This window comes from Schistocerca nitens, chromosome 9 (assembly GCF_023898315.1).
Source record: "Schistocerca nitens isolate TAMUIC-IGC-003100 chromosome 9, iqSchNite1.1, whole genome shotgun sequence".
Lineage (NCBI taxonomy): Eukaryota > Metazoa > Arthropoda > Insecta > Orthoptera > Acrididae > Schistocerca > Schistocerca nitens.
In genome coordinates this window covers 402,162,929-402,177,834 of record NC_064622.1, presented here as the reverse complement: position 1 = coordinate 402,177,834, position 14,906 = coordinate 402,162,929, and the positions used below count along the sequence as shown (strand labels likewise).

The 14,906-nt window shown below is 43.0% G+C and overlaps 1 non-coding gene across 1 annotated transcript; it reads left to right on the top strand.

Annotated features, from left to right (window-relative positions):
- The first annotated feature begins 1,621 nt into the window (after positions 1 to 1,621).
- Trnai-aau (transfer RNA isoleucine (anticodon AAU)) lies at positions 1,622 to 1,695 on the top strand. The gene has a single exon. It is a non-coding gene; the product is annotated as a tRNA-Ile (tRNA).
- The last annotated feature ends 13,211 nt before the right edge of the window (positions 1,696 to 14,906 follow it).

Genomic DNA, 14,906 nt, shown 5'->3' with positions numbered 1-14,906 from the left:
TTGCACTTCAGAATGAAAAGTAAGGTAGGAACCAAAGTCATTTAAGTGAAGATGAACATTTTAGTGAACAGATGTGACCGAAAATAATTTTTAAAGTGTAGACTTTCAAAATCAAAAAGGTAAGTAATGTAAAGTGTTCCTTATTACTGTTCTTTTTGTGTTTCAGGTCCGTTTAAGTAAGGGGGCCACCCGTTTCTGAGACGCTTCCCGATCCGCTTCCAGTTTTGGAATTTTCTGCAAAACCTGTTTTTTTAGCATAAATAAAATTACATTATTTATTTATCAGTTCAATTTGTTTCGACTCCTGGCTACAGCAACAGTCTCTTTTTTACTCTGTTAGCTACAATTACATTAATAAGTGGATGATCCTGTGCAGTGGTATGTCTGTATTTCAAAGGTTAACTCTGGAACTTTCAGAAAATATTACATGATTAACATGCAGCTTTGGCAGGGAAAAATGTTGCTGAGAAATGGTATCAATACACGAGTAATAGTTGATTGGACCGAATTTTTCAAAGTGGAACAGTACTATTTCACCGTACCTGCACATTATGCAGTTGCAGAGACAATATTTTCTTTGTTAAATAAATGTTAGCAAAGACGAAAGTCATCTTCCATTAAGACAATGCGCGCCCGCACACATATGCCGTCGTCATAACAAAATTACAGGAACTAAGATATGAATTGTTGTCACACCCGCCTCATTCACCTGATATGGCTCAGTCACACTTCCATCTCTTCCTAAAACTGAAAATTTTCTTGGTGGACGAAGACTCACTTCAGACTAAGAATTGATAGCCAGAGTTGACAATTGTTTTGCAGGCCTGGAGGAAACTCATTTTCAAGATAGGATCAAGGCACTGGAACATCGTTGAACCACATGCATTAATCTACAAGGAGACTACATTCAAAAATAAAAAAAAGTTTCAGTGATGTAACTTTTTTTGTTTTCCATTCCGAGAACTTTCCAAACCACCCTGGTATATTGGTACATCGGTTTCTAAAATTTCTTGCATTAATATTTATGGTACTTCCACTGATTACAGTTAGGTCTTCCAGGTTTACAAGTTTACTATTGAAATCAGTTAAGCACATGTACCTTGTTTAAAATAGCATATTGAAAAATCAAAATGTTCCAAAGAACTTTAAAAACACACCTAATTAACCTACTCTTTCTTCAAATTATCCGAATATTGAGATTCAGTGATAAAAAATTTCTTAGCTACTTGGCAAGTAGCAGTGTTTGGTAATAATTTATTATGAATTAGAATCAGTGTTTGCAGGTGTAAAATATTTTCTTTGAGTTCAGTCAAGTAAATACTAAGCTAAAAATAGCAGATAAACAGAAGTTTTTATCAAAATAGCAGCTTTCACTCTAGATTTCACGATTACATTTCGAAGGCATATACATGAATAGCATGAAGCTGCATCGTGTTAGTATGTTGATGGTACACCACGCAGGTTAAATTTATGCCTTCGTTTTATGTTAATGTATGCGTGACGGCTCTCCTTCTTGGTAAGGTCTACGGCTTAGAATGAATGAATGAATAATTAAGACAGGGGCCAAAATAGTTACTACTACTACTCAATATCATCTGCTGTACAGGACACTTCGTCAACTGGCCCGTTAGCTCAGTTGGTTAGAGCGTCGTGCTAATAACGCGAAGGTCGTGGGTTCGATCCCCCCACGGGCCAATATTTTTTTTTCCTCGCTTTGATCACAATAGTTTCGTTCGGTAATGCTTCAATTATTAATTCGAGTATATGTGATGCGTAGATCAAATTGTCATGAGCGTATGAATCAAGTATCTACTACGTCGCAGCTAAACTATCGCGTAAGTTTCTTACTATCGGTATATTCCGAAACACAATTAGGCTTCGTATTTTTTCGCATACACGAAATATTGCCGAGAGTAAAATTAACATCGAGTGATTAAAGAGAAAAACAACAAGCCTCTTTTACAGATCTGAATCATCCACGTTCCAAAGAACCATCTTATTCGAATACTTGGCTCACATTACAACTATTATGCGTAGAAGAAGCAAAAGCCACTCGATAAATACCGTACTTAATTCACATAAAACAGAGTTTCGGGTTTCAACCGCGTTTGGCTTATGATTCATATTTTGTAAAAAGTCGATCCCATCTTGAAACCATCAACTTTTAAAATGAAATTAACATTTTGTGCTCATTATAATTTCATCATCGCCGAAGCGCAAGTCGCCTAAATGGTGTAAAAAAAAACCCCTGCATCCGACGCCAAGCCGCTACGAGAGAGAGAGAGAGAGAGAGAGAGAGAGAGAGAGAGAGAAAGGGGGAGCTTTGAAACCAGTGAACACATTTATATTTGTTATTCAAGCCGACTTTCTATCGTAATGCACTGTGCGTAATGGAGCCGACATCTGAGGCAACCGCGAGACTGCTACGGTCGCAGGTTCGAATCCTGCCTCGGGCATGGATGTGTGTGATGTCCTTAGGTTAGTTAGGTTTAAGTAGTTCTAAGTTCTAGGGGACTGATGACCATAGATGTTAAGTCCCATAGTGCTCCGAGCCATTTGAACCAGCCATCTGAGGCATTTTGCCGTAGAAAGGCTCATAGAATAAGATGGTTATTGAGATAGGACAACTTAAATACTTAAATTTAATATATCTGACTAACAACCTGATTCTAATATACAAGTCTATTTTAATAGGGACTATACTGGTATTAAGTAAATCTTTCCATAATACTAGATATTTTAAACTACGTTTTAATGTGAAAAATAATATTTCTGATTAATATTTGTACGCTCTCTTCCCACATATCAGTGTAGTCAGTAGGTTACAATGAGCAAACATTTATTTCAAACGTTATTGTAACACTCAGAACATATTAAAACAAAACATTAATATTATTCTTAATAATATCTACGATCAAGGAAATCCTGAGAAAGGTACAAAAATAAAATAAAGGAAGGTAAAGTGATAACAAAATGGGCCTACAACCAAACAAATAAACACCACTGTTTTGTTCTGTGTTCCATACATTATGATGGATAGTTTCTCTGCTTTACTTTCTAATTACTGAATGATCTTTCGTTCTTATTCTTCTTCTTCTTCTTCTTGCTGTACCACATGCATATCTGTTTTCTAAATAATGTGTGCTTGCAGGTAACTATCTTCAAGCATATCGTGTAACCGCAATCTTCTTTGATCATCCATGTACAGAAATAAATCCCCGACATCCGATTATTTTTCTTCCTTTTCACTGGATTAAAGTCCATTGTTGATAGTCTCGAGTTTTTCAATACACCATTAATGTATTTCTGAAGGCCAGAATAGTGTCTATATAGACCACTGTATGTTAGTGAGCCTAGTACTGAACCATTTGCCATGAATTTCTGAACAAAATGCTTCTGAGTTTTAAACTAGTTCCCTTCGCGATACGTTTCTTGAAGAAATATTTGTCAAGACCTTCTTTCCATATCTTTATTAAGCTTCCGTCCATAAGAACAATAATGTGCGATGAGCTACTACTACACATCACCATTGGTGATAAATAAGGTTTTGCTGTAGAAATGGTTTCTTCTTTCTTCACTTTTGCTTTAATCAGACCGAAATTCCTATCACGTTGCCCAATGTCCTCGAACTGGGAAAAGATGAGTAACCTCCACGTGAAACACTGATGCTGTCCACATTGCCGTCGAGTTCTTATTCTGACCACCACACGTATCGGACAATAGAACAATATGCTTGACGTGGGGAAAGTCTTTCAGTTTGATTTCTACAACATTTCTGACCACCACATGCATCGTATAATAGAACCATATGCCTGACGTGTGGAAAGTCTTTCAATTTGATTTCTAGAACAATATATATGACCAATACAACTTGTGCTGGGTCCTTTTTAGATTACATTTCCTTAAAGCATTACACATATGAAGAATCACCACCGTGTACATGGACGGTGAAAGCATAAAGCATATAGCATATAACCGTAACAGACGTATGTAAAATTGGCTGGTCACATTTGATTTTGGTAGACGCATGCTCTGCGAATAATGAAACTCAATCACGGGAAGTGCATGATCAAATTGGGACATGTGAATAAAGTCTTTCTTAATTGTAAAATTTCTTCCAGCATTCCTTTTTTGACTGAAGTTATCTGCTAAGCAGAGGTCGTTTTTATTGGCTTCAAGCTTTTTTTTTTCTGAAGCAGTGCTAGTCACGGACATCTGTTTTAGGTTGTATCAAGCTGTAGTCACAGTTCAGCTTGAAATACTTAAAATGAGTTACATACTTCATTTTAAGCTTCTCACCTGTAGTTTTATACAATCTCATTGAAGAAAGATCATTCAATAATTTAATATTGAGAGCTGGTTTTCGAAATATCTCAAAGACAATTTGTGTTCGCAGTAATGACTTCGTCTACTCGGAATTGCGCCTAAGTGCTCTCTTAGCATCTCTCAAACGTCGACTACGGCTTTGTGAGGGCGATTATCATCTGTGCCCCTTCTCTCCTGAAACGATTTGTGATTTTTCTGTGGTACGGTTCGCGGTCTTTTGACAGATATCTGCTACAGGCTTAATATGTAAGCACTACATAACTTCAACTTAGTGCTAGAAATACACACAAAATATTCCAGGTATCTTCCTTAAACCGCTTTGTATTTACCACCAGCTGCTTGTTAGGCGTTCTAGAGTGCTCCATTATAGTCTCACTTAAGACAAATTCTTGTAATGGTTTTCCTTGATCTGCGTATAAACTCTCAAAGAGCTCTTCTTGCTATCACCCACTTGCAAGTAACACTTTTTTCACAACACGATAAGGCAACTCAAAATGTCTTTCCTTTAATACGAACGCCACTAGCATAAATGCAGCTTTCACTTCTCTGTTGCTTTATTTTCTCAGCGTCTTTTTTTCGCATTCGAATTGTCATAAAATAAGAACCTTGAAACACGGTTCTTGGTGCGGCAAACACAACACCCTAACTGCCGATGCTCAATGTAAACTGACCTGACCCTAAGCACACGCTACATTAAACGGAATGAGAAAGTGCTGCGCGGACACGAACCAAGAAAACGCCGGCCGGAGTGGCCGAGCGGTTCTAGGCGCTACAGTATGGAACCGCGCGACCGCTACGATCGCAGGTTCGAATCCTGCCTCGGGCATGGATGTGTGTGATGTTCTTAGGTTAGTTAGGTTTGAGTAGTTCTAAGTTCTAGGGGACTGATGACCTCAGAAGTTAAGTCCCATAGTGCTCAGAGCCATTTGAACCATTTTTTGAACCAAGAAAACGCTGTCCTGACCTCTATCACTGAGACAATGAAACAAAACCTTGACAGAATATTCTACATAACCTGCTTGTTAATTTTAAACAGTTTCCCGAAATAGGGCACACAGACGAATGCAGCCTTTGGAAGGGTATGGCCCCTTTGCCTCGTGCGCGGCACCTGGAGGCTGCCTGATTTGAACAAACCAGTATCAGAGCTGAGCTCATTAATACCAACCACTGTCAATTACATGTAAAAATTTGAATATGCAAATTTAGTTGTTGATTCTTTGCAACGCCACTCGAGTTGGATTAACGTCACACAAATAATTGTTAGAAAAAATCAATTGATATCCACCAAAATCTGTGACTTGGGGGATGAGTATGGAAAATATGGTTCAAATGGCTCTGAGCACTATGGGACTTAACATCTGTGGTCATCAGTCCCCTAGAACTTAGAACTACTTAAACCTAACTAACCTAAGGACATCACACACATCCATGCCAGAGGCAGGATTCGAACCTGCGACCGTAGCGGTCACGCGGTTCCATACTGAAGCGCCTAGAACCGCACGGCCTGGAAAATATGTTTCACTACTAAAATTACATAAAGTCTTGACATCACAATACGATTTATTTAAATCAAACACGTTGATGTAAATAGTGAAATGCACTTGAATATTAAATGAGCATTAGTGATAAACGTCAAGCAGGAGTGGAGTCCGAGACTCAATAGTTGACAAAATTGACCACTGATCCTGACTGCTCTCAGTGAGATACTGTGCATCCCAATGTGTACCGAGGGGCAACGAGATTACACGCGACATGAACTGGCATACAACGCACCAATAACTGATCACTCAGCAAACAGTACTACGGAGCATGCACAACTGATTTGTACTGCAGCCTCGGTACAGTTGAGTCTACTACAGAGGGGCATTCTAATAGCCTATCAATTTCCTAAATGCTGGAACTGCGTATATTACCACTACCGTTGTCGTCGCAACGTGGGCGATGGCTGTGTCGTGTGCAGGCCGATACCGCAGTCAGGGCAGCTGCCCACCAGGTCCATCAGAGGGCTCTGGAGAGAAGTCAACAAAGGAAGCGCGTTCACGGAGTTTCGAAGTTTCGCATCCAGCGGTCTGGGTGATGTCTGAAATAGTCTCCCCGTCGGTCGGGAAGAAAACTGTCGTCCTTCTGCGCAGCAACCACCCAAAATAAATGGTGCTTAGCCCGTAAGTGCCAATACTTGCTAAGTGGCAAACTCTGCGCCAGTTATATCTCCGAAGCTCTGGACTCCCATCACACATGTAAGACGGCTGGAACTTCAATAGTGGCAACTATTTATTTACAGCTTGTACAAAATACAGTACTGGTCATTAAAATTGCTACACCAAGAAGAAATGCAGATGATAAACGGGTCTTCATTGGACAAATATATTACACGAGAACTGACATGTGATTACATTTTTACACAATTTGGGTGCATGGATCCTGGGAAATCAGTACCCAGAACAACCACCTCTGGCCGTAATAACGGCCTTGATACGCCTGGCCATGGAGTCAAACAGAGCTTGGATGGCGTGTACAGGTACAGCTGCCCATGCAGCTTCAACACGATACCACAGTTCATCAAGAATAGTTACTGGCGTATTGTGACGAGCCAGTTGCTCGGCCACCATTGACCAGACGTTTTCAATTGGTGAGAAATCTGGAGAATGTGCTGGCCAGGTCAGCAGTCGAACAGTTTCTGTATCCAGAAAGGCCCTTACAGGACCTGCAACATCTTTCGTGCATTATCTTGCTGAAATGTAGGGTTCCACAGGGATCGAATGAAGGGTAGAGCCACGGGTCGTAACACATTTGAAATGTAACGTCCACTGGTCAAAGTGCCGTCAATGCGAACAAGAGGTGACCGAGACGTGTAACCAATGGCACCCCACACCATCCCGCCGGGTGATACGCAAGTATGGCCATGACGAAGACAGGCTTCTAATGTGCGTTCACCGAGATGTCGCCAAACACGGATGCGAGCATCATGATTCTGTAAACAGAACCTGGATTCATCCGAAAAAATTACGTTTTGCCATTCGTGCACCCAGGTTCGTCGTTGAGTACACCATCGCAGACGCTCCTGTCTATGATGCAGCGTCAAGGGTAACCGCATCCATGGTCTCTGAGCTGATAGTCCATGCTGCTGCAAAAGTCGTCGAACTGTTCGTGCAGATGGTTGTTGTCTTACAAGCGACCCCATCTGTTGACTCAGGGATCGAGACGTGGCTGCACGATCCGTTACAGCCATGCAGATAAGATGCCTGTCATCTCGACTGCTAGGGATACGAGGCCGTTGGGATCCAGCACGGCGTTCCTTATTACCCTCCTCAACCCACCGACTCCATAGTCTGCTAATAGTCATTGCATCTCGACCAACGCGAGCAGCAATGTCGCGATACGATAAACCGCAATCGCGACAGGCTACAATCCGACCTTTATCAAAGTCGGAAACGTGATGGTACGCATTTCTCCTCCTTACACGAGGCATCACCACAACATACCACCAGGCAACGCCGATCAATTGCTGTTTGTGTATGAGAAATCGGTTGGAAACCTTCCTCATGTCAGCACTTTGTAGGTGTCGCCACTGGCGCCAACCTTGTGTGAATGCTCTGAAAAGCTGATCATTGGCGTATCACAGCATCCTCTTCCTGTCGGCTAAATTTCGCGTCTGTAGCACGTCATCTTCGTGGTGTAGCAATTTTAATGTCCAGTAGTGTAGATTCATGCTTCAAAGTTTTACTGACCTTCATAGTAGGCACCAGCATTGTGTATAACCCATTGCCAGTGATGTGGGTGTCGTAGGATACTCTTAGCAGTGCCAGTTGTGACAGTTCGAGCTGCCCGGTCTATTGCTCGACGAATTTGTGGCAGTTCTGAAGTGAATAGCGTTAAGTGTTTCCTTCAGTTTAGAAATCGAATTGAACTCACTAGGGCTTAAGTCAGGAGAGTACAGTAGGTGGTTTAGCACTTAGCAGCCCCACAGTCAAACAAATCAGTAACAGCTTGCACTGTACGTGCTTGAACATTGTCCTGCAAAATGATGGTCAGGTCCTGCAGAAAGTGTCATCACTTCTGCCTCTAAGCTGGTCGTAGGTTGTGTTCCAAAACTGAACAGCATAGAGACAGAAGTGTTGACACTTTCTGCAGGACGTGACCATCATTTTGCAGGACAATGCTCAAGCACGTACAGCGGAAGCTGTTACTGATTTGTTTGAATGATGCGGCTGCTAAGCGCTATAGCATCTACTGCACTCCCCTGACTTAGCCCTCGTGAGTTCAACTCGATTTCTGAACTGAAGGAAACACTTCACGGCATTCGCTTCAGAACTGCTACAAATTCGTCTGGCAATAGACCGCGCCGCTCGAACTGTCAACACAACTGGCACTGCTACGAGTATCCTACGACTTCCACATTGCTAGAAACGGGTTATACACAGTGCTGGTGACTACTTTGAAGATCAGTAAAACTTTGAAACACGAATCTATTTTGTAAGAGCTGTAAATAAATAATTGCCACTACTAACCCTCGTATTTAAACAACATCCACCAATGGAATAGTTTGTGAGAGCAAACGGCGCCTGCAAACGTGAGCTGAGGTCACGGCCAGGGCACCATCACCAATCTCGCAGATTGCGCGTGCGGGAAGACACAGGCGTGGGAGCACGCGAAGGCAAAATGCAAAGGCAGCGAGCTACGAGTGGCACCAGAGGTTCGCGTTCCCTCGGGGCCGGACATACAGCTCTAGGAATGTCAGCAAACAAAGCCTGCTGCTCTGTAGCCGGAGCATCGTCATTTCGCCAACAAGCACCGTGCGTCCATCAGAATACGCCACCCTCGCTGTAAGACTACTGGCGAAGGCGTCAGCCAGCGTACAACGGGGGCAGCGAAGCCAGGATTTTACGTCAGCGCCCGGTAGGCCCGCTGTTGTCCATTCCTTTCGTCCATCCAAGTACTGGTCCGACACCCTCGACCCCCTAACGCACAAAAAAAGCAGCGCGGTTCCGGACTGAAGCACCTAGAACCGCTCGTCCACAGCGGCCGGCCCTAGCGCACCCTACGGTTGCGGGTCGAGTAGACTTCACACTACTTTCTGCAGTCGTGACGTCAATAGTGAACATTTGCTAGCGCGTGTGACTACCCCTGTCTGAACTGCGTACATTTCGATCATTCATTTAGTTGTAGTGTGTGTACCGCAGTATGTTGTTTCAAAGCATTGGAGCAACGAAAATGTATCACAAAAACGTCGCCCTTATCATTAAAGTCAGTTAATAACGCAACAACAATACAAGACTCAAAGCAATATTATAACAAACAGGTCTTGAGACAACAGTCGTGCGATTAACCCTCAGCATCATGGATAACGTCTTGATTTACGGAGTGAAAAGATGGAAGTTCCCAACTAACTACATGCTTCTTTTTTTTTTTTTTTTTTTTTTTTTTTTTTTTTTTTTTTTTTTTTTTTTTAGTATTTGCGTTAACACAGTCTGGGACTTCGTTACGAATGCAAGACAAGTATGTTCTGATTTAGCATTTCCATCTGATTACAGAACGAAGGATGAAATAAATATTTGGGTGTTCATTTCGCAATACGAGGCAATTTGCGAGTGTGTGGTTAGGCAGAAACCTGCGACTGAAACGAGTTGCATTAAAATTCACATTCTTCCTTCTCACAATTATTTGCCTTTTCGTTTCCGAATATGTCGCGATTTTCCTGTGATTAGGCAAGAACCTACGAGGACAGTGTGAATTACTTCGAGTATAAGGATCAGCTACAACATTCATATTACTCCTTGTCACAAATATTTCGAACAACACACACATTGCTGTAAAGAGTTCCCTGTTGGATTCTCCTCTCACTAACACATCAACTCGGCGCTATAGCGATCGACAAATCGATAGCTTCGTTTCTGGTCGCCTTCACAGCGCCACTACGTCACGATAACGTCAGTTCCAGCAAAAAGTAGTGTGAAACGCACTCGACCCCTCAGCTGCTTGCTTCGGTTGTATCGAGTGGACACGAAAAACAAGGCAGAAGAAAAGCAGTGGAAACAAGAGTTTCACAACGCAAACTAAATGGAATATCAAATCATTAGAGTACATAGTGCTCAATCACTCTATCTGCATGTAAAAGATCGGCCCACACAAAATAAATAAACTTCGCATACGAGATAAAATGAAAGACGAATGGCCCTGGAGGGCCTTCCATCCGGGAGATGGACGGGCCAGAAGAGCCTGCCATCTTTCATCTTCTTCTGGAAAATTCCTCATGTACAGTTATTCTCATTCATAGCTGACGTCTAGCATTGTTTTTAACTAAACAACAACTTTCTGTATCAGTATTATATATGGTACACAGAAGCGCCAAAGAAAGTGGTATAGGCATGCGTATTCAAATACAGAGATATTACGAGCTAACAACCCAAAGATGTTCGGGCTCACATGCGGTTCTCTTCGTCCAAATGTCTTGGCTCAAACTCGTCTAGGGGTTGAACCGCACCTGTCGCTTTACACGCCCTAAATTAGACACTTCTGACTCTTTGGTTAAATTGTCTTGCTGATGGCAAGTTTGCGAAATACAAAGTTAACATTGAAAGGGTACAACATTCTTCGTTATTCTTGTCAGAACAACATATTTTTTTCTAATAATAACTCAATTTCAATTAATACAACGAAGCCGGATACCATTGTAGGAAAGAATGACAATTTATTTATTTAATTGATCACATGTGCACTCCCACAAAATAAATCCCTACATACAATTTGGTGAGACCTGCGAAATGAATGAATGTATGGTCGTCTGCTAACCACAGATAGTGGATGTGCAATATACGATCATCTTTGAGACGGTACTTGGGTCACCTTTGGTGGGACCAAAGAGATGAAATTTACCTGAGCTTTGAGCGCCTGAAATGTGGCTGACAAATACGGTAGCATAGTGCTCCCCCACCTTGGCGGAGGTGCGAGATCGGCCATGTTTCAGCACTCTGCCGCTGGATCTAGTGTTGGTAAGACCTGTCTTAGGTGTGCTCTGTAAAGACAAAAGAGTGGAGACATGGTATGCATGTGAAATACTTAAGAGTAGTTTGGAATAATAATTTCTATATTTCAGGAACTTTTGTGGGGAGAGTTAAATGTCAGGCAGGTAATATTAAGGGGATCGTAGTAATCTTCGGAAATGACCAACGGTCACAATGAAACCACGTGTAGCAATAAGTTGAAATACTTCCGAGTGCTTAAGTTAAGCTGAATTACTAGCGTGTGTACTATAAGTTGGAAATATTTAAGAAATGGCGTGTGCAGGACGTGAAATTAGAGACGAGTACTTCCACGTGATGAGTACCGTGAGAGTCTCAATCTTTGTATGAGACAAAGGATAAAGAGAAGTACTCGTCCATGGTAATCAGTTGAGGACTCGCGTGTGTGATGAATATGTTCCTAATATTACTTTGCGTGTTATGTTTCCGTGTGACGCTTGATTTAAACTATAATACTCTGAGAGAGAAGCAAGGTGAGTCGGCCGTCTATCCAGCAACGCCACTTGGCTTGCATTGCGCAGGAAGACGTGCATATATCCTCCAGAGTTCATAGTAGGAAAGAAAAATTACTAAGTGGGGCAGTGTCGTGTGAAACTGGGATAAATACTAATTGAAGTGGGAAAGCTGAAAGTGATGTGATTATAATGTTGTGACTATTCCCTGTGTTGTATTCCATGTTGCAGTGTGGTGTATGTCATGTAATTTAGGTATGTGTGGTTTGAATGGGTGAGTAGCAAGGTAGTTTCAGAGGTAGTGGGTTATGCATGTTCCTTTTGTACCGCTCGGTCTGGAGGAAAGTTTCGTGATTATGGTTGTGAGAGTCGAAGTGTGAGATATAGCAAAAGATCCACCATCCTATCCAGAAAGTGCACTGTAGCTTTAAATAATTACGATACCATAAGATAGAGAATCACCAATGTAAAGCCATGCCCACTGGGCGGAATTTCTCATTTGTTAGTGTTGTAGGTTATAGAATTTGTGTGTTTAGGTTCAAATGGTTCAAATGGCTCTGAGCACTATGGGACTCAACATCTTAGGTCATAAGTCCCCTAGAACTTAGAACTACTTAAACCTAACTAACCTAAGGACATCACACACACCCATGCCCGAGGCAGGATTCGAACCTGCGACCGTAGCAGTCTCGCGGTTCCGGACTGCAGCGCCAGAACCGCTAGACCACCGCGGCCGGCAATAGTATGTTGTCATGATACCCAGAATTTATAATGTGTGCGCCATTCATATTCAGTGCGACGGCCACGTGTTGTTCAAAGCCGTTGGGTAAGAAAGAAAATGTGGTATTGTCAGTGCGTAGTGAACAGTCAGAGTTGTGTAAATTACTAACAGTCAGATGTGCGTTATCCGTTGCGTAATATTCATACAGGAGGATAATTTGTAACTTAATTGTGAGTACGAGAGTTCACGTTACTCGATAAATAAGAATGAATCCACTCGCTTGGCAGACCACTCATCTTGCAGGCCTGACTGCTTGATGCCACAGTATGAGCAAGGCATGTGGGTGCCTCTCAACATAACATATAATGACAGTAATAATAACATCGGGAACCGAGTTAACGACCCATAAATGATGTAGGCCACACAGTTGCGATTTGGTTAGAATAATGTTTATTTAGAAAGCAAACTAATAGCGAAAGTGGTCTTATTCAGAGTTAATGTTGCACTCGAGCGCATATCCATTTGACACGGTTCTATCATTTACAATCTCATCGCGAAATACAAGTTCGATACTCCACCTCGTTAACTATGCGAAAAGTTAGAGTTCACACCAGCACGCGGCTGCTAACCGCTCGGAGACTAAGTCCCGCGATACCACACAACGCGAAATTTTTTTAAGTCGTCTCACTTCCTAGCTGCTTAGAGACCGACTGCCCGCTTTCGCGTCTGCATCCGAACTGTACCCTTTGGTGTCTCCAGCCGACGGCTGGAGACCAAAATCACGGCTGAAGGCCTTACACGCCAGGAACGGCAATTATACAAAAAATTTAGAAACCTGCTGTAAAACAGCAAATACAAGCAAAGGTTAATTAAAAGAAACAAGGAACTGACCACCAAACGGGTGAAATAAGATGATCGTAACCTTGTAACACAACCCTTACACTGCTAGATTTATTTCAGAACGCGACCGGAACTATTAACTAGACATACATAACCTTTAATGTAGGCATTACAAGGTATGGTAATAAACAATACAATAACAAAACACAAGGACCAGTCACAAACGGTGCTCCAGGAATCGACCTCTGAGAAGGTCCGGCAACGAACACTTTCGCGAGCGATGGGATAGGAACGGGAAAGGAATCACTACCACCACAGTAGAAGAATCACAAACGGCCTACAATCAAGAAAGCTGTCAAAACTACACGCTTTACCGGACAACAGCCAGACAGCTGCGGCAAGGCGAGGAAATGTACACTGTCGTTACATCCACTAACCCCCAGGGCAGCTAACTGGGGCGTTAGCGGCCACCAGGCAAGAAAACTTACCGCTGGTTGAACTTAACAAATTGTAACAAGTTGAACGCAGTAAATAGTAATAAGAAGTCGAGGGAAGGTAATCAGATCCGCCTTCCCCTGCCACACCACTCGCTGCTCTTCGCCTCGGCGACACTACGAGCAGCAACACGAACCCAAGTCACTGGAGAATCGTGATACGTCACAATGGTGGAGGTTTCTCTACTTGAATTGAAATGCACGCATCTTAAAGCCTGCAGGATCTGGTTTACGACGAGGTCGTGCACCCTCGTGACCACAGCCCTTCCATCCGGCAGTCCATGCGCGCCGCCAGCGGTCCCAGCGTGTTCTTGCAATGCGCAGACCTGGCTCCTCCTGAGTCCCCAACCGAATTGCCACACTCACACTACACGGAAAAACAACGACGTCGCCTCAAAGACAGGGCAACAGTTACTACCTCCGCTGCTGCCAATAGCGGACAGGCAACGTTTGCGAAACGAGTGGCGCCAGTCAAGACGAGAAGAACACAAACAACCGCAACCGTGCCAACCAAAAGATACGGCTGGCCTCCAACAGAGGGCGGAAACCTACGAACAGCACCAACGCGAGCAGCAGCACGGCTCGATGAAGACGCGAAAGTGAACAAAAGCACGATGAGCCATTGGGCGAGGCGTCTGTCATCATCGCAGCAAGGTCACGCAGACCTCTCCGATATCCCACTTGCCGGCTTGTCGCATCCATGCGTGAATCTTGCAATGTTTGAACGTGCGGACACACTCACTCGAGGGGGACGACAAGTCACTGCACAACTGGACTTCTCTGTTGGTAGTGCTGGCACACTGGGCCACCAATTGAGATACGGAAAGGTATGTGCCCGCTGCGTTCTTCGCCGGCAAACAGAAGATCATACAGAACAACTAAGGACCATCTGGGCGGAATTGCTCTCGCGTTACGAGGCTGCTCGTAACAATTTTTTTTGTCTAACATCGTCACAGGCAATGAAATATGGGTTCATCTCTCAGAACGAAAAACAAAACGGGAATCTATGGAGTGGCGACACGCCACCTCTCCTCTGCAGAAAAAGGTCAGAGCT